At 35.3% G+C, this 19,972-nt stretch overlaps 1 long non-coding RNA gene across 2 annotated transcripts in view; it reads left to right on the plus strand.

Annotated features, from left to right (window-relative positions):
- Nucleotides 1-1,646: 1,646 nt before the first annotated feature.
- LOC118916019 (uncharacterized) overlaps nucleotides 1,647-19,972 on the plus strand; it is a 150,611-nt gene continuing 132,285 nt past the window's right edge. For both annotated transcript variants that reach the window (XR_008997727.1, XR_005026265.2), the window contains exon 1: nucleotides 1,647-1,715. This is a non-coding gene — a long non-coding RNA (uncharacterized LOC118916019). The remainder of the gene's footprint in view (nucleotides 1,716-19,972) is intronic.

Raw genomic sequence — 19,972 nt, forward strand, 5'->3', positions numbered from 1 at the left:
CTTGCCATGGGAATGAAGAAGGAGATATCTAAGCTGGCCTGTGCATGCAGTAAAACAACAAATTTGACTGGATCTATACTGTGGGAACTCAACCAAGAATTAGGAGAAGTGCAAATTGTAGCGCTCCAAAATCTTACAACTACAGACTATTTACTGTTAAAAGAACATATGGGATGTGAACAGTCCCCAGGAATGGGTTGTTTTAATTTGTCTGATTTCTCTCAGACTGTTCAAGTTCAGTTGGACAATATCCACCATATCACAGATAAGTTTTCACAAATGCCTAAGGTGCCTAACTGGTTTTCTTGGTTTCACTGGAGATGGCTGGTAATTACAGGTATGCTTTGGTTGCATAACTGTACTCCTATTATGTTAATGTGTGCGCACAATTTAATTAGTATTTTAAAACCTATACATGCTGAAGTTACTCTACAAGAAGTTATGTCAAAAAAATAATCAATTTTCCCATGTTTTCTTCCGCCTGCTACTCCTATAGCTTTTCTTCTTCCTTCCTAATTACAACCCTTAAATAGAATTCGTGCCTCATATCGAATTTACCGAGTATCATAATTCTTCCAAGTGGTAAAGATACCTCAAGACAAATGCTGGGCATAGAAGCCACAGGGCATAAATCTGCAAAGAAGTAAAAAGCTAACCTTTTCAAACAATAAGGCTTCTCTCTCACTTACCAACTTTACATTTCCCTGTATGGCCCCGGAAGATGACTGGTTAGCCAGAGATGGGTAAGATTCCTCAAGGGAGGAACAACCTAAGACAGGCACAGTCGCAGGGTGGCCATCAGGTGAGAAAATGGGGATCAACAGAGGTGAGGCTTAGAACCTCCCCCCCTCGTTCTGAGAGAAACCTTCTGCATACGTGGATGTTTTATTGCCCTTGTCTAGCTTGGATTAACACATAGTCTACAGGCACACACCTGTTCATCTACATTTGCTCTCTTACAACACTAAACTATGTTTTCTACCTTTATCTTTTATCTACCTAACACTTCATCATTTTATTAAAAATAATAATAATAAAGAGAGAAATGTGGTATCCACAAATAAATCAAGTATAAATATCAAATGAGTATTCATATTTGAACTGACTTTATAGTTCATAATGCATGAGCAAGACTGAAAGCTTCTGTGATGACTGCCCTTGTACTGTTCACCATGTAACTTACTCACTATGTAAGAATTTGTTCCCCATGTATGAACTTGTTCATTATGCTTCAGAAGAATGGAAACTGATGAAAATTAGGCTTGGGGTGAATTAATGATTGTGCATTGAGCATTGACCCCCCTATACAGAATTATATTTTTGTTAACAACCACTTGATCAATAAATATGAGAGATGCCCTCACTATATATATATATATATATATATATATATATATGTATATATATATATATATATATATATATACACCCACACACACACACACACACTTCCGGGATGTAATGCATAGCATAAAGAATATAGTCAAAATATTGTAACAACTTGGTATGGTGATAGCTGGTACCTAGAATTATCATGTATATAAATGTTGAATCACTGTGTTGTACACCTGAAACTAATGTAATACTGTGTGTCAACTACCCTTCAATAAAAATTAATTATCTAAAAAAAAAAATATATCCATGTTCAGGTTTTGTGTTGACATATGTTTTCAACTCCGAATAAATACCAAGAAATGTGATTCCTGAATCATATGGTAAGAGCATCTTTAGTTTTTTTTTAAGAAACTGACGAACAATTTTCCGAAGTAGCTGCACCATTTGTTTTCCTACCCACAATAAAGGGGAGTTCCTTTTGCTCCATAACCTCACCAGCATTTGCTATTGTCAGTGATACAGAGTTTGGACATTCTAATAGGGGTGTAGTGCAATTTCATTGTTTTGATTTGCAAGTGTTTGATGACCTATGATGTGAAACATATTTTCATGCACTTATTTTCCATTTGTATAATTTCTTTGGTGAGGTGCCTATTAAGGTCTTCAGCCCATTGTTTATCAAATAAAGCTATTTGTTCTCATTGTTGAGTTTTAAAAATTCTTCTTTTATTTTGGATAATAATCCTTTAACAAATGTATCTTATGCAAATGTTTTCTCTGAGTCTGTGAAATTCTCTTTTTATTCTTTTGGCATTGCCTTTTGCAGAGCAAAATATTTTAATTTTAATGAAGTCCAAATTTTCAATTATTTCTTTCACTTTTCATGCTTTTGGCATTATATCTAAAAAGTCACTAAGCTTTGTATCTAGATCAATGTTTTGCATGAGATTGTCCAGTTGTTTCAGCACCATTTGTTGAGAATGCTGCTTTTTTTCATTGTATTTTCTCTGCTACTTTGTCAAAGATCAGTTGACTGTATTTATGTGGGTCTATTTCTAGTTTCTCTATACTATTACACTATTTGCCCATACCACCTATACTATATCGTCTTGATTATGGTAGCTTTATAGTAAGTCTTGATGTTGGGTAGTTCAACTTTGTTTTCCTCCTTCAGCATTGTGGTAGCTTTTCAGGGTCTTTTCCTCTTCATCTACATTTTAGAATCAATTTGTGTGTATCTACAAAATAATTTTCTGGGATTTCAAATGTGATTGCTTTGAATCTGTTGATATAATTGGAAAGAACAGATATATTGACAATTTGAGCTTTCTTGGCCACAAACATGAAACATTTCTCCATTTTACTTACTTCTTTGATTTCATTTATCAGAGGATTTTTTGTTTCCTCTTATAGATCTTTTATAGATTTTGTTAGATTTATTCCCCGGCATAGCATTTTTACAGTGCTAATGTAAATAGTATTTTAGTTAACTTCAAATTGTTCATTACTTCTATATAGGTAAGTGACTTTTATGTATTAACTTTGTGTCCTGCAACCTTGTCCTATTGCCTATTAATTCCAGGATGGATTTTTTGGGACATTTCTTCCAGATTTTTCTGCACAGATAATCATGTCATTCACAAACAGCAGTTTTATTTCTTCCTTCCCATCTGTATACATTTTTTTTCCTTCCATCCAAGAATTTTTTTTATTTATTATTTTATATTTTTTTATTTTGTTACCATTAATCTACAGTTACATGAAGAACATTATGTTTACTAGGCTCCTCCCTTCACCAAGTCACCCACACACACCCCATTATAGTCACTGTCCATCAGAGTAGTAAGATGCTGTAGAATCACTACTTGTATTCACTGTGTTGCACAGCCCTCCCTAAGCTCCCCCCACATGCTACTTATACGTGCTAATCGTAATATGCCCTTTCTTTTGCCACACCCTTATCCCTCCCTTCTCACCCATCCTCCCTAGTCCCTTTCCCTTTGGTAACTGTTAGTCCATTCTTGGGTTCTGTGATTCTGCTGCTGTTTTGTTCCTTCAGTTTTTCTTTATTCTTATATTCCACATATAAGTGAAATCATTTGATACTTGTCTTTCTCTGCCTGGCTTATTTCACTGGGCATAATACCCTCTAGCTCCATCCATGTTGTTGCAAATGGTAGGATTTGTTTTCTTCTTATGGCTGAATAATATTCCATTGTGTATATGTACCACATCTTCTCTATCCATTCTTCTACTGATGGACATTTAGGTTGCTTCCATTTCTTGGCTATTGTAAATAGTGCTGCGATAAACATAGGGATGCATCTGTCTTTTTCAAACTGGGCTGCTGCATTCTTACAGTAAATTCCTAGAAGTGGAATTCCTGGGTCAAATGGTATGTCTATTTTGAGCTTTTTGATGTATATCCATACTGCTTTCCACAATGGTTGATCTAATTTACATTCCTACCAGCAGTGTAGGAGGGTTCCCCTTTCTCCACAGCCTCGCCAACATTTGTTGTTGCTTGTCTTTTGGATGTTGGCGATCCTTACTGGTGTGAGGTGATATCTCATTGTGGTTTTAATTTGCATTTCTCTAATGACAAGCGATGTGGAGCATCTGTTCATGTGTCTGTTGGCCATCTGAATTTCTTCCTTGGAGAACTGTCTGTTCAGCTCCTCTGCACATTTTTTAATTGGATTATTTGCTTTTTGTTTGCTGAGGTGCATGAGCTCTTTATTTTGGATGTCAACCCTTTATCGGATCTGTCATTTATTAATATATTCTCCCATACTGTACGATGCATTTTTGTTACAATGCATTGATGGTGTCCTTTGCTGTACAGAAGCTTTCAGCTTGATATAGTCCCACTTGTTCATTTTTGCTTTTGTTTCCCTTGCCCGGGGAGATATGTTCATGAAGAAGTCACTCATGTTTATGTCCAAGAGATTTTTGCCTATGATTTGTTCTAGGAGTTTTATGGTTTCATGACTTACATTCAGGTCTTTGATCCATTTTGAATTTACTTTTGTGTATGGGGTTACACAGTGATTCAGTTTCATTCTCTTACATGTAGCTGTCCAGTTTTGCCAGCACCATCTGTTGAAGAGACTGTCATTTCCCCATTGTATGTCCATGGCTCCTTTATCATATATTAATTGACCATATATGTTTGGGTTAATGTCTGGAGTGTCTATTCTGTTCCACTGGTCTGTGGCTCTGTTCTTGTGCCAGTAGCTAATTGTCTTGATTACTGTGGCTTTGTAGTAGAGCTTGAAGTTGGGGAGTGAGATCCCCCCTACTTTATTCTTCCTTCTCAGAATTGCTTTGGCTATTCGTGGTCTTTGGTGTTTCCATATGAATTTTTGAACTATTTGTTCCAGTTCGTTGAAGAAAGTTGTTGGTAATTTGATAGGGATTGCATCAAATCTCTATATTGCTTTGGGCAGGATGGCCATTTTGACGATATTAATTCTTCCTAGCCAAGAGCATGGGATGAGTTTCCATTTGCTAGTGTCCTCTTTAATTTCTCTTAAGAGTGTTTTATAGTTTTCAGGGTGTAGGTCTTTCACTTCCTTGGTTAGGTTTATTCCTAGGTATTTTATACTTTTTGATGCAATTGTGAATGGAATTGTTTTCCTGATTTCTCTTTCTATTGGTTCATTGTTAGTGTATAGGAAAGATACAGATTTCTGTGTGTTAATTTTGTATCCTGCAACTTTGCTGTATTCCGATATCAGTTCTAGTAGTTTTGGAGTGGAGTCTTAAGGGTTTTTTATGTACAATATCATGTCATCTGCAAATAGTGACAATTTAACTTCTTCTTTACCAATTTGGGTTGGTTGTATTTCTTTGATTTGTCTAATTGCCGTGGCTAGGATCTCCAGTACTATGTTGAATAAAAGTGGGGAAAGTGGGCATCCCTGTCTAGTTCCCGGTCTCAGAGGAAAAGCTTTCAGCTTCTCCTTGTTCAGTATGATATTGGCTGTGGGTTTATCATATTTGGCCTTTATTATGTTGAGGTATTTGCTCTGTATACCCATTTTGCTGAGAGTTTTTATCATGAATGCATGTTGAATTTTGTCGAATGCTTTTTCAGCCTATATGGAGATGATCATGTATTTTTTGTTTTTCTTTTTGTTTATGTGGTGGTTGATGTTGATGGATTTTAAAATATTGTACCATCCTTGCATCCCTGGGATGAATCCCACTTGGTCAAGGTGTATGATCGTTTTGATGTATTTTTGAATTCGGTTTGCTAATATTTTGTTGAGTATTTTTGCATCTACTTTCATCAGGGATTTTGGTCTGCACTTTTCTTTTTTGGTGGGGTCTTTGCCTTGTTTTGGTATTAGGGTAATGTTGGCTTCATAGAATGAGTTTGGAAGTATTCCCTCCTCTTCTATTTTTTTGGAAAACTTTAAGGAGAATGTATATTATGTTTTCTCTGTATGTCTGATAAAATTCCAAGGCAAATCCATCTGACCCAGGAGTTTTGTTCCTGAGTAATTTTTTTATTACCACTTCAATTTCTTTGCTGGTAACTGGTTTGTTTAGCTTTTGTGTTTCTTCCTTGGTCAGTCTTGGAAGGTTATAGTTTTCTAGGAAGTTGTCCATTTCTTCTAGGTGTTCCAGCTTGTTGGCATATAGGTTTTCATAGTATTCTGTAACAATTCTTTGTATTTCTATGGGGTCCGTCATGATTTTTCCTTTTTCATTTCTGATTCTGTTGATGTGTGTTGATTTTCTTATTCTCTTAATAAGTCTGCCTAGAGGCTTATCTATTTTGTTTATTTTCTCAAAGAACCAGCTCTTGGTTTCATTGATTTTTTCTATTGTTTTATTCTTCTCAAGTTTGGTTATTTCTTCTTTGATCTTTATTATGACCCTCCTTCTGCTGACTTTAGACCTCATTTGTTCTTCTTTTTCTAATTTTGATAATTGTGACATTAGACTATTCATTTGGGATTGTTCTTCCTTCTTTATATATGCCTGGATTGCCATATACTTTCCTCTTAAGACTGCTTGCGCTGCGTCCCACAGAAGTTGGGGCTTTGTGTTGTTGTCATTTGTTTCCATATATTTCTGGATCTCCATTTTAATTTGTTTGTTGATCCATTGATTCTTTAGGAGCATGTTGTTATGCCTCCATGTGTTTGTGAGCCTTTTTGCTTTCTTTGTACAATTTATTTCTAGTTTTATAACTTTGTGGTCTGAAAAGTTGGTTGGTAGGATTTCAATCTTTTGGAATTTACTGAGGCTCTTTTTGTGGCCTCGTTTGTGGTCTGTTTTGGAGAATGTTCCATGTGCACTTGAGAAGAATGTGTATCCTGTTGCTTTTGAATGTAGAGTTCAATAGATTTCTATTAGGTCCATCTGTTCTAGTGTGTTCAGTGCTTCTGTGTACTTACTTATTTTCTGCCTGGTGGATTTATCCTTTTGAGTGAGTGGTGTGTTGACGTCTCCTAAAATGAATGCATTACATTCTATTTCCTCCTTTCTTTCTATTAGTATTTGTTTCATATATGCTGGTGCTCCTGTGTTGGGTGCATATATATTTATAATGGTTATATTCTCTTGTTGGTCTGCACCCTTTATCATTATGTAATGTCCTTCTTTATCTCTTGTTACTTTCTTTGTTTTGAAGTCTATTTTGTCTGATACTAGTACTGCAACACTGTTGTGCTCCCTGTTGTTTTCATGGAATACCTTTTTCCATCACTTGACTTTTAGTCTGTGCATGTCTTTGGGTTTGAGGTGGGTCTCTTGTAAACAGCATATAGATGGATCTTACTTTTTTATTCATTCTATTACTCTGTGTCTTTTGATTGGTGCATTCATTCCATTTACATTTAGGGTGACTATTGAAAGATATGTACTTGTTGCCATTGCAGGCTTTAGATTCGTGGTTACCTAAGGTTCAAGGTTAGCTTGTTTAGTATCTTACTGCCTAACTTAACTCATTTATTGAGCTATTATAGGCACTGTCTGGTAAATCTTTATTTCTCTCCATTCTTATTCTTCCTCTTTCATTCTTTATATGTTGGGTGTTTTATTCTGTGCTCTTTTGTGTTTCCTTTAACTGCTTTTGTGGATAGTTGATTTTATTTTTTGCCTTTAGTTAGTATTTGTTTGGTCTGCTTTCTTTGCTGTGATTTTATTTTCTCTGGTGACATCTGTTTAGCCTTAGGAGTGTTCCCATCTAGAGCAGTCCCTCTAAAATGCCCTGTAGAGGTGGTTTGTGGGAGGCAAATTCCCTCAACTTTTGTTTGTCTGGGATTTGTTTAATCCCTCCTTCATATTTAAATGATAATCATGCTGGATACAGTATTCTTAGTTAAGGCCCTTCTCTTTCATTGCATTAAATATATCATGCCATTCTCTTCTGGCCTGTAAGGTTTCTGTTGAGAAATATGATGATAACCTGATTGGTTTTCCTTTCTAGGTGACCTTTTCTCTCTCTCTAGCTACCTTTAAAACTCTGTCCTTGTCTTTGATCTTTGCCATTTTAATTATTATGTGTCTTGGTGTTGTCCTCCTTGGGTCCCTTCTGTTGGGAGTTCTGTATATTTCCGTGGCCTGAACAATTATTTCCTCCTCCAATTTTGGGAAGTTTACAGCAATTATTTATTCAAATACACTTTCTATCCCTTTTTCTCTCTCTTCTTCTGGTACCCCTATAATGCTAATATTGTTCCTTTTGGATTGGTCACACAGTTCTCTTAATATTGTTTCATTCCTGGAGATCCTTTTATCTCTCTCTGCATCAGCTTCTATGCGTTCCTGTTCTCTGGTTTCTATCCCATCAATTGCCTCTTGCATCTTATCTGTTCTACTTATAAATCCTTCCAGAGATTGTTTCATTTCTGTAATCTCCTTCCAGATGTCATCCCTTAGCTCTTGCATATTTCTCTGCAGCTCCATCAGAATGTTTATGACCTTTATTTTGAATTATTTTTCAGGGAGATTGGTTAGGTCTATCTTCCCAGATTCCTTCTCATGGGAGGATGTCTGGGTTAGTCTGGTCTGTATCAAATTCTTCTGCCTTTTCATGGCAATAGAGGTAGTTGTGGGGAGCTGGCATGTGTGTTGGCTGGGAGAACATACCTTCTTGCTAGTTTTGGCCTTCCTCTCCTGGGAGAATGGTGACCCCTAGCAGCTTGTGCTGGGCAGCTGCACGCAGGGGGGTTTTCTAATTCTTGCACAGCAGCTGTGAAAGAAGCTCTGCCCTACTGCCTCAGGTTGCTGCTCCACTATGGTGGAACAGCATCAGAGGGGAAACTGGCAGAAGGCTATTTATCTCTGTAAGAGGCCTCTGAGCTGCACTACCGCCCAGGGGGTCAGGGCGCCCGGAGTTCCCTGGAATTCCCAGCTGCTGGGCTAAGTGTCCCAGGATGCTTCCATCCAGCTATGGGGTCACCGTCCGTTTAAGACTTTCAAAAAACACTTGCTTTTCTTTGTCCCCGTGGCACCAGCTGTGGGGACCCACTTGCAGGTTTTACTGTCCCGTTTCCCTAGGATCCCGCACCCCACACACTGCGTGTCTGCGCTCCCAGTGTGGATGGATGGGGCTGGGTGTTTAGCAGTCCTGGGCTCCCTCTCCCTCCCCGCCCCGACTCCTCTCCTCCCACCAGGAGCTGGGGTGAGGGGCACTCGGGTTCTACCGGGCCGGGGTTGTATCTTATCCCCTTTGCGAGGCGCTGGGTTCTTGCAGGTGTAGATGTAGCCTGGCTGTTGTCCTGTATCTTCTGGTCTCTCTTTTAGGGATAGTTGTATTTGTTGAATTTTCAAAAATATATATGGTTTTGGGAGGAGATTTCCACTGCTCTACTCATGCCACCATCTTGGCTCTGCCCCCCCATCTGTATACTTTTTATTTACTTTTTTTTCTTACATTAGCTAAGACTTGCAGTATGATGTTGAAGAGGGGATTAGTCTATTTAAAAATTACATTACAACTAATCTAAAGGTCATATTCTTCCAAAAGAGAAAAGCAATCTTGATACTTTAGACAAATAACTTCAATATTTGGAAAGCAAAAATAATCAGGATTGTAATGATTATAAAAATTTTTATTTAAAGATAACAATGTGAAGGTATTATTACTTATTTTTCATCCTTTGAAATTTACCAAGTATAACATCAAAATTAGCTTCTGAAAAATATTTTGAAAGCAAATATACTAATAGAAACCATAGCAAATTATATGATATGATAATCTCAAAAAAAAGAGAAGTCTAACAAGTGTGTAGAAGATAGTTCAATCTCAATCATAATTAAAAATGTGAAATAATAACAAAATACTTTGCATACACTGATGGGCACTAATAGATAAATTTCTAACCTTATGTGGAAAAATAGGCACCCCCATCAACTTTTAGTGGAAGTATACCTTTGCATACATTTTTAGAGAAAAGCACATTTGTCACCAGGATTCTTTTTTAAAATATGCATAGCCTTTGCTTCCTAAAATTCCACTTTTAGATTTCCTTTCTAAAGAAATTGTAATGTGAAAAATATGTAACTTGAGCGTGTAATTAGTTGCATTGGGTGTGATAGCAAAAATAGTTAATCCAAAGTGGAAGAGTTAACAAAATTATGTATGAAATGGAATCTTAGGTAGCTATGAAAACCTCACTGGCTAGAAAAGATCAGTAAAATACGTAATGGCTACTTTACTGCAAGATACCAGAGGATAATTATTCATATTATTTAAATAGATAAAAACATAGCAGCTCAACATTTTACATGAAAAAAATCCAGCTCATATAAATATGTCTCTGCACATTTAACTATAAAATGGCAAGTCCCATTATTTATCTTGCACAGTACTTCAGCTATTATTATGACTTCTGAGGGTCAGAAGTTCATTGTATTGTTAATTTGATCTTTTTATACTTTCAGAGGCAGGCATGGTAATTGGCAACCAGAGGCAATTTCACCAAGTGTAGATGTAGGCATGTCAACACTAGATAATAAAACCAGGAATGAGATCAGGGCCTTTCTATTTTCCCTGTAAGTAGATTTCACTCTATGTCTTAACACATTTTGTCCATAAAGAGCTCTAATGTGTCTTGACTTATAAGTACACTGCATTAAAAATGTTGCCAACCTTTTTTCAACAAGTAAACACTGTTTCCCACTGTCACTTAAAATGATCCCTAAAACCATGCAAAGCACTGAAGAGCAAAGAGATTCTTGTTTAGAAAAACAGTTTAGACAAATACACATAATTCAAGCTATCTCAAATATTTTAAGCTAGAAAACGGAGATAGCATTTAACAATGGCCATAAGAAAATGAAACACAATAGTTAAGAAAACATTGTAGGTAAGAATGTTTTAAATGCATTTTATTATAAGCATCTCTTTGCTAGCCTTAAAAAAACAGAATATATTCTTGGTTTTGACTTTGGTTAAGGAGAAGCAGTACATCCTCCTATATGTGGTTTACAGGTGTCATGAACTGACTCAAAAGATTGTGTATGCATAAAGATTGAAGCCTTGACCATGAGACACAGTAGTTTCTTTTCTTTATCGTTTCCAGTGTTATTGATAATACAGTTGATGATAACATTGTATAAGTTTAAGATATAGTACATAATGATTTGATCTATGTATATATATATACATATATATATACATATATATATAATGAAATGATAATAAATTTAGTTAACATCTGTCACCTTATATATCACAATAATTTTTTCTTGTGATGAGAACTTTTAAGATCATTTCTCTTAGTAACTTTCGAATATACAAAAAACATTGTCAAATATAGTCACAATGCTGTACTTTACTTGACTAGAACTTATAAATGGAAGTTTGTACTTCTTGACCATCTTCACTCGCCCACCTCATTTCATCCACTGCTGATAACCACCAGCCTGTTCCCTGTTTCTATGAGCTTGTTTTTGTTTAGAGTGCACAAAGAAGTGAAATCATATAGTATTTGTCTTTCTCTGTTTGACCTATTTCATGTAGCATAATTCCCTCAAGTTTTATGTATGCTGTTGCAAATAGCAGGATTTCCTTCTTTATTATGACTGAATAATATTCCATTATATATATATACCAAATTTTCTTTATTCATTTAGTCATCAATGGATAAGTAGGTTGTTTCCATGTCTAAGCTATTATAAATAATGCTGCAATGAACATGGGGATGCAGATGTATCTTTGAGATAGTGATTTCATTTCTTTTTGATCTATACCCAGAAGTGGAATTGTTGGTTTTAGGCCGGAATTGATTTAAATATTTAATTGTGCACTTCTTTTAATCATTTTTATCAAAATAAAACTTAATCATGGTCACCAGCAGATAGATATTATATATAAATTACTTTACTAAACATTATCTTAATATTTAAAAATATTTCTTTAAAGTTAGCTTGCTTTGAAGGATAATTTTTTAACTTCTCTGAGTTTTATACATTGACATAAAAAATCATCAAATTTATTTAAATCATATCTAATTATTTGTTGTTTTCATTTGTGTTTGATTTGATAAATTAAGCTATAGCTTAACCATTTATTAAATGTAAAGATGGCTAATTACTAGTAATGAAACTAGGGTTGCCAGTAAACAAACTTTTCTTATTGACCCTTCTATTTCCCCACATCTAAATACTGTCCCAATCTATACCTATGTACCTACTGACTTTGTCCATTTCTTTCCAGTTTTATTACTCATGTACTAACCACTGACTTTTTCCTTATGTTCTTAGATGTCAGTTGTTGTCTAATTGTATACCTAAGAACAGTATAATTGTCTAATTTTGTACATCTCTCTACACTTATCACCTTTACTCAGATACCTTTAAAAGTTAGCTCAGTTTATTACCCATCAAACATATTATTACAATATTTTAAATAAACTTACTTCATCTGGGCCTTTGAGAATAACTGATTTTAATAGCCATTTCTTGACATTCATTACAAGAGTTCATGATATTATTTTTTGGCAGTATCTTAAGTAATATTTATTATTTGATATTTTTGAAGAGTTCATAGGTGTAGGCATATTTTGTTTCAAAAATAAAAACAAAATACACAGTACTATAGTGTGTTAAGTATAACTCTACAAAATGCTCACTATGTCACTGAATAGAGGAGCTTTGATAGTTGTTGTTAAGTAGAATAGCTATAGGTATAACTGTGGGCATAAAATCAGCTTTAAAGGTTAGTAGTATCATTTTTTTCTTCCAGTTTTCCTTTTTTTAATAAATTTTTGTATGTTTACAAATATGACTGATGTGAAGTGCCTTGGAAATAGTCCAGTGACTCTTACTTTCATAGTGAAAATTTAGTAAAATCAATAATGCTCAAGGCAATATTATGTATAAAGGGAACAGCAACGTGACAAAAAAATCTACTTTCCTTTAATGTTCTCCATTGCATAAAGAATAGTGCTTAGGGAGTCATACAAGGCCTTCCATGAACTAATCCTTGACTTTCCACTTACTCCACTAACTGAAAAAAGGCGTGGGGGTTTGGAAACTTGAGAAAAAGTGTTAGAAAGTTATTGTAATAGTTAATACAAAAATTGATAAATCCTGAACTCAGACAATAGAAATTTGAAAAGTATAGTGGGATTCGAAAGACCTTTTTGAAATAGAATTGTGATACTTTGATTGCCAGTTGACAGTAAGCAGAATGATTGTAAAAAGATTTGTAGAGCAAAGAGAAACTATATCTTTCTGTTGATATGAAAATCTGCTTAGTATTAAAATCCTAAAGCAACATAGAAAGAGGGAAGCTCTATCAAAAGCTATTGCATTTGGGCTCAGGGTAATGGTGTAGGCTCAGTTCACACACTCTTGGGGTGTTTTGCTGAGGATGAGAAGTTAAATGCCACAAAGAAATTTAGCACATCAAACACTATTCTTAATATTTAGTAACTATATTGTCCATTAAATAGAAGGTGGTTTGAAAAGTAGAGTCTAGACACTCTTTTGGAACTGGAAAATATTTCAATGTAGGTGGACTTTGTGACAAAGTAAGCTGTTACAGAATCATACCATTGGACACTAAATTATGCATGAAGGACACTGAGTGAGCAAACACACTTACCCAAAAGTCAAATAATGTCGTTTTCCCAATTCAACAGCATATATAAATGAAAACAAATATTAATAAAATTTCTCAATTTTAAGTTTCCATGCTCAATATTCTTCAACCTTTGACACCTAGCAAGAAACAAAATAAATAACAAAAACCAAAAAACTAAATAATATTAATGGAAATGTCAGAAATATGATTATAAGAAATCTCAGGTGTACTACTTTTTAGGTACAGGAACTTGCTCATGTATTTCCATGTATTTTGTTAAGAAAGTTTTGTTACATAATGATAAAGGGGTCAGGCCAATAAGAGGACATAACCATTATAAACATCTATGCACCTAATACAGGAGCACCTAAATATGTGAAACAGATACTAACAGAATTAAGGGAGGAAATAGAATGGAATGCATTCATTTTAGGAGACATTAACATACAACTCACTCCAAAGGACAGATCAACAAGACAGAAAATAAGTAAGGAGACAGAGGCATTGAACAACACATTAGAACAGATGGACCTAACAGACATCTACAGAAAGCTTTACTGAAAAATAGCAGGATACACATTCTTCTCAAATGTACTTGGAACATTTCCCAGAATAGATTGCATACTAGGCCACAAAAAGAGCCTCAGTAAATTTTAAAAAATTGAAATTGTGTCAACTAGCTTCTTAGACCACAAAGGTATGAAACTAGAAATAAACTATGCAAAGAAAACAAAAAAGTGCACAAACACATGGAGGCTTAATAACATGCTCCTAAATAATCAATGGGTCAATCACCAAATAAAAACAGAAATCAAGCAATATATGGAGACAAATGAAGACAACAACTCAAAAGTCCAAAACCTGTGGGATGCAGCGAAGGCAGTTCTAAGAGGAAAGTATATAGCAATACAGGCTTAGCTTAAGAAAGAAGAACAATCCCAAATGAACAGTCTAAACTCACAATTAATGAAACTAGGAAAAGAAGAACAAATGAGGCCCCAAATCAGTAGAAGGAGGGACATAATAAAGGTTAGAGCAGAAATAAATAAAATCGAGAAGAATAAAACAATAGAAAGAATCAATGCAAACAAGAGCTGGTTCTTCAAGAAAATAAACAAAATAGATAAACCTCTAGCCAGACTTATCAAGAAAAAAAAGAGAGTCTACACACATAAACAGAATCAGAAATGAGAAAGGAAAAATCACCACTGACACCACAGAAATACAAAGAATTATTAGAGATTACTATGAAAATTTAAATGCCAACAAATTGAATAACCTAGAAGAAATGGAAAACTTTCTAGAAAAATACAAGTTTCCAAGGCTGACCCAGGAAGAAACAAAATCTGAACAGACCAATTACCAGCAATAAAATTGAATTGATAATCAAAAAACTACCTAAGAACAAACTTCCTATACCAGATGGCTTCACTGCTGAATTTTATGAAACATTTAAAGAAGAACTAATACCCATTCTCCTTAAAGTTTTCCAAAAAGTAGAAGAGGAGGGAATACTTCCAAACTCATTCTCTGAGGCCAGCATCACTCTAATACCAAAACTAGGCAAAGACACCACAAAAGGAAAATTACAGAGCAATATCCCTGATAAATATAGATGCAAAAATCCTCAACAAAATATTAGCAAACCAAATTCAAAAATAGATCAAAATGATCATCCATCATGATCATGTGGGATTTATTGCAGGGATGCAAGGATGGTACAATATTTGAAAGTCCATTAACATCATACACTGCATCAACAAAAAGAAGGACAAAAATCACATGATCCTCTCTATAGATCCTGAAAAACATTTGAGAAAATTCAACATCCATTCATGATAAAAACTCTCAACAAAATGGGTATAGAGGGCAAGTACTACAACATAATAGAGGTCATATATGACAAACCCACAGCCAGCATCATACTTAACAGTGAAAAGCTGAAAACTTTCCTCTAAATAGGGAATAAGACAAGGATGTCCACTCTTACCATTTTTTATTCAACAGAGTACTGGAAGTCCTAGCCACGGCAATCAGATAACACAAAGAAATAAAAGGCATCCAGACTGGGTAAGGAAGAAGTTAAACTGTCTTTGTTTGCAGATGACATGATATTGTACATAAAAAAACCTAAAGAATCCACTCCAAAACTGCTAGAACTAATAACTGAATTCAGCAAAGTTGCAGGATATGAAATTAACACACAGAAATCTGTTGCATTTGTATATACTAATGATGAACTAGCAGAACGAGAAATCAGGAGAAAAATTTCATTTACAATTGCATCAAAAAGAATAAAATACCTTTGAATAAACCTCACCAAGGAGGTGAAAGACCTATGCCCTGAAAACTATAAGACACTCATGAGAAAAATTAAAGATAACACCAATAAATGGAAATAAATCCCATGCTCATGGATACAAAGATTTAATGTCAAAATGGCCATCTTGCCTAAAACAATCTACAGATTCAATGCAATTCCTATCAAGGTACCAACAGCATTCTTCAAAGAACTTGAACAAATAGTTCTAAAATACAGAACCACAAAAGACCCTGAATAACCAAAGTAATCCCGAGAAAGAACAAAGCCGGAGGGATTATGCTTCCTCACTTCAAGCTCTACTACAAATCCACAGTAATCAAAACAATTTGGTATTGGCACAAGAATAGACTCATAGATCAATGGAACAGAATAGAGAGCTCAGATATAAACTCACACATATATGGTCAATTAATATATGTTAAAGGAGTCATGGATATGCATGAAGAAATGAGAGCCTCCTCAACAACTGATGTTGGCAGAACTGGACAGCTACATGTAAGAGAATGAAACTGGATTATTGTCTAACCCCATAAACAAAAGTAAACTTGAAATGGATCAAAGACCTGAATGCAAGTCATGCAACTATAAAAGTCATAGAAGAAAACACAGGCAAAAATCTCTTGAATATAAACATGAGCAACTTTTTCCTGAACACATTTCCTTCGGCAAGGGAAGCAAAATAAAATATGAAAAAATTGGACTAAATCAAAATAAAACTTCCATACAGCAAAGGACACCATCAGCAAAACAAAAAGGCATCATACAGTATGGGAGAATATATTTATAAATGACTTATCTGATAAGGGGTTAACATCCAAAATACATAAAGAACTCACATGCCTCAACACCCAAAAAAGCAAATAACTGTTTAAAAAATGGGCAGAGGATCTGAACTGACACTTCTCCAAAGAAAAAATCTGAATGGCCAACAGGCACATGAAAAGATGTTCCACACTGCTAATTATCAGGAAAATGCAAATTAAAACCACAATGAGATATCACCTCACACCAGGATGGCTGTAACTCTGAGGCGGAAATATTTTCCCAGCCTGGGGCAAAATTCCCTTCAACCAAAATCTGTCAAAGGGAGAAATAAAGTGGAAGGAGCCCATTTATTGCTTATAAGCAGTCATCCACTTCTGCTCCCCTGTGTCTCTCAGGACCCAGTTGCAAAAAGGGGACCTCACCAAACCTCTCCTTTCCAGATATACCCTTGCTCACGCTTGTAATTACCTGTTGATATGGAAATGGTCTACTTCTCTCTCTCTCTCCACCCCTTGGAAACACCTACTGATATAGAAGTGCTCTAAGGCCAGGTGAGAGATTCTGGAAATGTTGCAATTTTACCCACAATGACCAATATCCAACAGATAAGAAACAACAAATGCTGGAGAGGATGCAGAGGAACCCTCCTACACTGTTTGTGGCAATGTAAATTAGTTCAACTATTGTGAAAAGCAATATGGAGGTTCCTCAAAAAACTGAAAATAGAAATGTCATTTGACCCAGGAATTCCACTCCTAGAAATTTACCCAAAGAAAAGAAAATCCCTGACTCAAAAAGACATATGAAGCCTTATGTTAATCACAGTACGATTTACAATAACCAAGATATGGAAGCAACTTAAGTGTCCATCAAAAGATGAATGTATAAAGAAGATGTGGTACATATACAATGGAATATTATTCAGGCATTAAAAGAAAGTTAAGTACTACCATTTGCAACAACATGGATGGAACTAGAGGGTATTATGCTCAGTGAAATAAGCCAGGTAGAGAAAGAAAAGTACCAAATGACTTAACTCATTTGTGGAGTATAACAACAAAGCAAAACTGAGAGAAGAAAACAGCTACAGACTCACAGACTCTAAGAAGGGACTAGAGGTTACCAAAGGGAAGGGTTTGGGGAGGGTTTGTGGGGAGGGAGGGAGAAGGGATTAAGGGGAAGTATAATTAGCAATCACAATATAGGTAGGTCATGGGGAAGGCAGTACAGCATGGAAAAGACAAGTAATAACTTTATAGCATCTTACTACACTGGTAGAGAGTGACTGCCTTGAGGCGGGGTGAGGACTTGGTAATATGGGCGAATGTTGAAACCACAGTGCTCTTCATGTGAAACCTTCATAAGACTGTATGTCAATGATACTTATTTAATATAAAGAAAGAAAGTGTTGCTGTTTCACAGACATGATTAAGATTATCAATTCTCCTGGACTTCTAACCAGCAGATTCACTGCCTGCTCCATAAACAAGTGTGAGTTACAGTTAGCAACCTAACCCAAAAATAATTGAAATGAATACAGAAGCAAAAATTAGAGAAAGGCAGAGGAAGGACAATGCAAAGGGGAAATGACTTTATTTTCTACCACCTCCTCGGTTCCAGTTTCTGTGTTAAGATTGACTCTCATTATCTTCAATTTACCATGAGATGGAATAAATAATTTCAATTAATGGGTGAGAACCTGAAGTCCAGAGAGGTTCGGTTACTTATCCTGAATCTCATAGCAAGCAAGTGTCTGAGATAGTTCAGTCTGATTTAAAAGTTTGTTTGCTCTCTAAAAGTTATGCTTTCTTGAAGCATAAAATTGACTGGTTAATTTGCTAAACTCAATAGTGTGTTAGGTAGATTCCAGTTCATTTAAAACTTAATGGAAGAGCATGATTGTTATTTTTATTGTACCAGTGCTACTATTTTCACCTCCTTAATAGTTCAAACTTACCTGGTTAGGCTTCCTTTGCCAAAAAACGAAAAAAAAAGTGTTAAAAATAACGTTTCATTCCCTTTCAACTGGAATGAAATAATAACATGATAAAATTCCAGAAAATCAAAGGGAATTCAAATAAGATAAACTCAGATCTAGTGGCTTCATTTCAATATGCTAGAATTAGGAAATGTTCCTTGAGTTAGGATTAAGTTTAATGCACAACTACTCAGTGTAGTTCTACTTCAACCACCCCTGGTGGAATACATCTCTTTCCATTCCTTGGAATCAGAACTTTTCCAGAAAGTGTGGGACATTTAAATGGAGCACCACTATTCAAAAGTTGGGACTGAAGATGTGTCAGCTCATAAAAGTTAAAATAAATAAATAAAAAGGTTGACTATAGCCTTTGATTAAGTGACAAAATGGACTGGAATTAATTCCAAAAGTTATTTAAGATATTTGCCCCATTGCATATCATTTTTCTCCCTGTTTTGATCTCAACTTGATAACAGAATCTCAGATTAGTCTCCTTCTGTGACCACATTCTTATTGCAGACCCCAGAATTTCCTAGGTCTGTTTTTTTCCTTGCTGCTCATCCAACTATATGCACTCATGTTAGGACAGCTAACATACTCCTACCTTTATTACACCAACTCCAGAACAAGAAACTTGAGCTCTGATTGCTGTTGTGCACAGACTTTGTGGCTAAAATATCTCAAATGTAACTTTGCAACATACAAGGTGAAACTAGAAATAAATCTAACATATTTAAATAAATCCATGAATAATTACTCTATGATTGATTTTAAGGGAGATCATGACAGTTTGGTCATGGCCATGCCTCATTTATATTAACAGCATTTGGCATAGCATATAGTATTCATAAAATAAATGTTCAATAATCAGGTAATTTGTTGAAAAGAAACATTGGTATCAGAGTTCCTAGAACTAATCAAATGAAACTGTCCAACTCAAGCAGCAAAGGAATAGATTGAAGGATTTGCTGGAAAAGTTGGGACATGAGACTTATAAAATGGGTAGGAACAAAGGAGGCTAGCTGGAAGTGAGGACCACAGAATTGTTCCAGCGAATGAGTATGGTGAAGACCTCAGAGTCACTATTTTGAACCACTGACACCAGAGCTTGGTCCATCCCCATGACCAGTGCTGGACCTCTGACCCTGCCTCTAGCATGGTTTTCACTATCATCCTTAGAAGCTGTATGTGACCGCCACCATTTGGTCACCTCTTGTATTAAGTGCTTGTCTGATTATCTCTCACCTGCTCTGTCTGAATATTGTATTCTATTAAAGAGGAAAAATAACTATGGTAGAGGCCAAGGTGGTTAAAGAAAGATTGGTTGAAATGTTTAGCTTGAGAAAATAGATAAAGCTGTTTTAAATATTTAAAAATCATACATATGAACTAGTTTCAAGTATTTCAGAAGATGGAGCAAAGACTAATGAGAAGAAATTATGAGAAAGCAAAACTTCTTTTTAACATTAAAAAAAAAGTCCAAAATTGGAATGGGCAAGATCCCTTTTTCCAGGGATCT

The sequence above is a fragment of the Manis pentadactyla genome, chromosome 5 (assembly GCF_030020395.1).
Source record: "Manis pentadactyla isolate mManPen7 chromosome 5, mManPen7.hap1, whole genome shotgun sequence".
Taxonomy (NCBI): Eukaryota; Metazoa; Chordata; class Mammalia; order Pholidota; family Manidae; genus Manis; species Manis pentadactyla.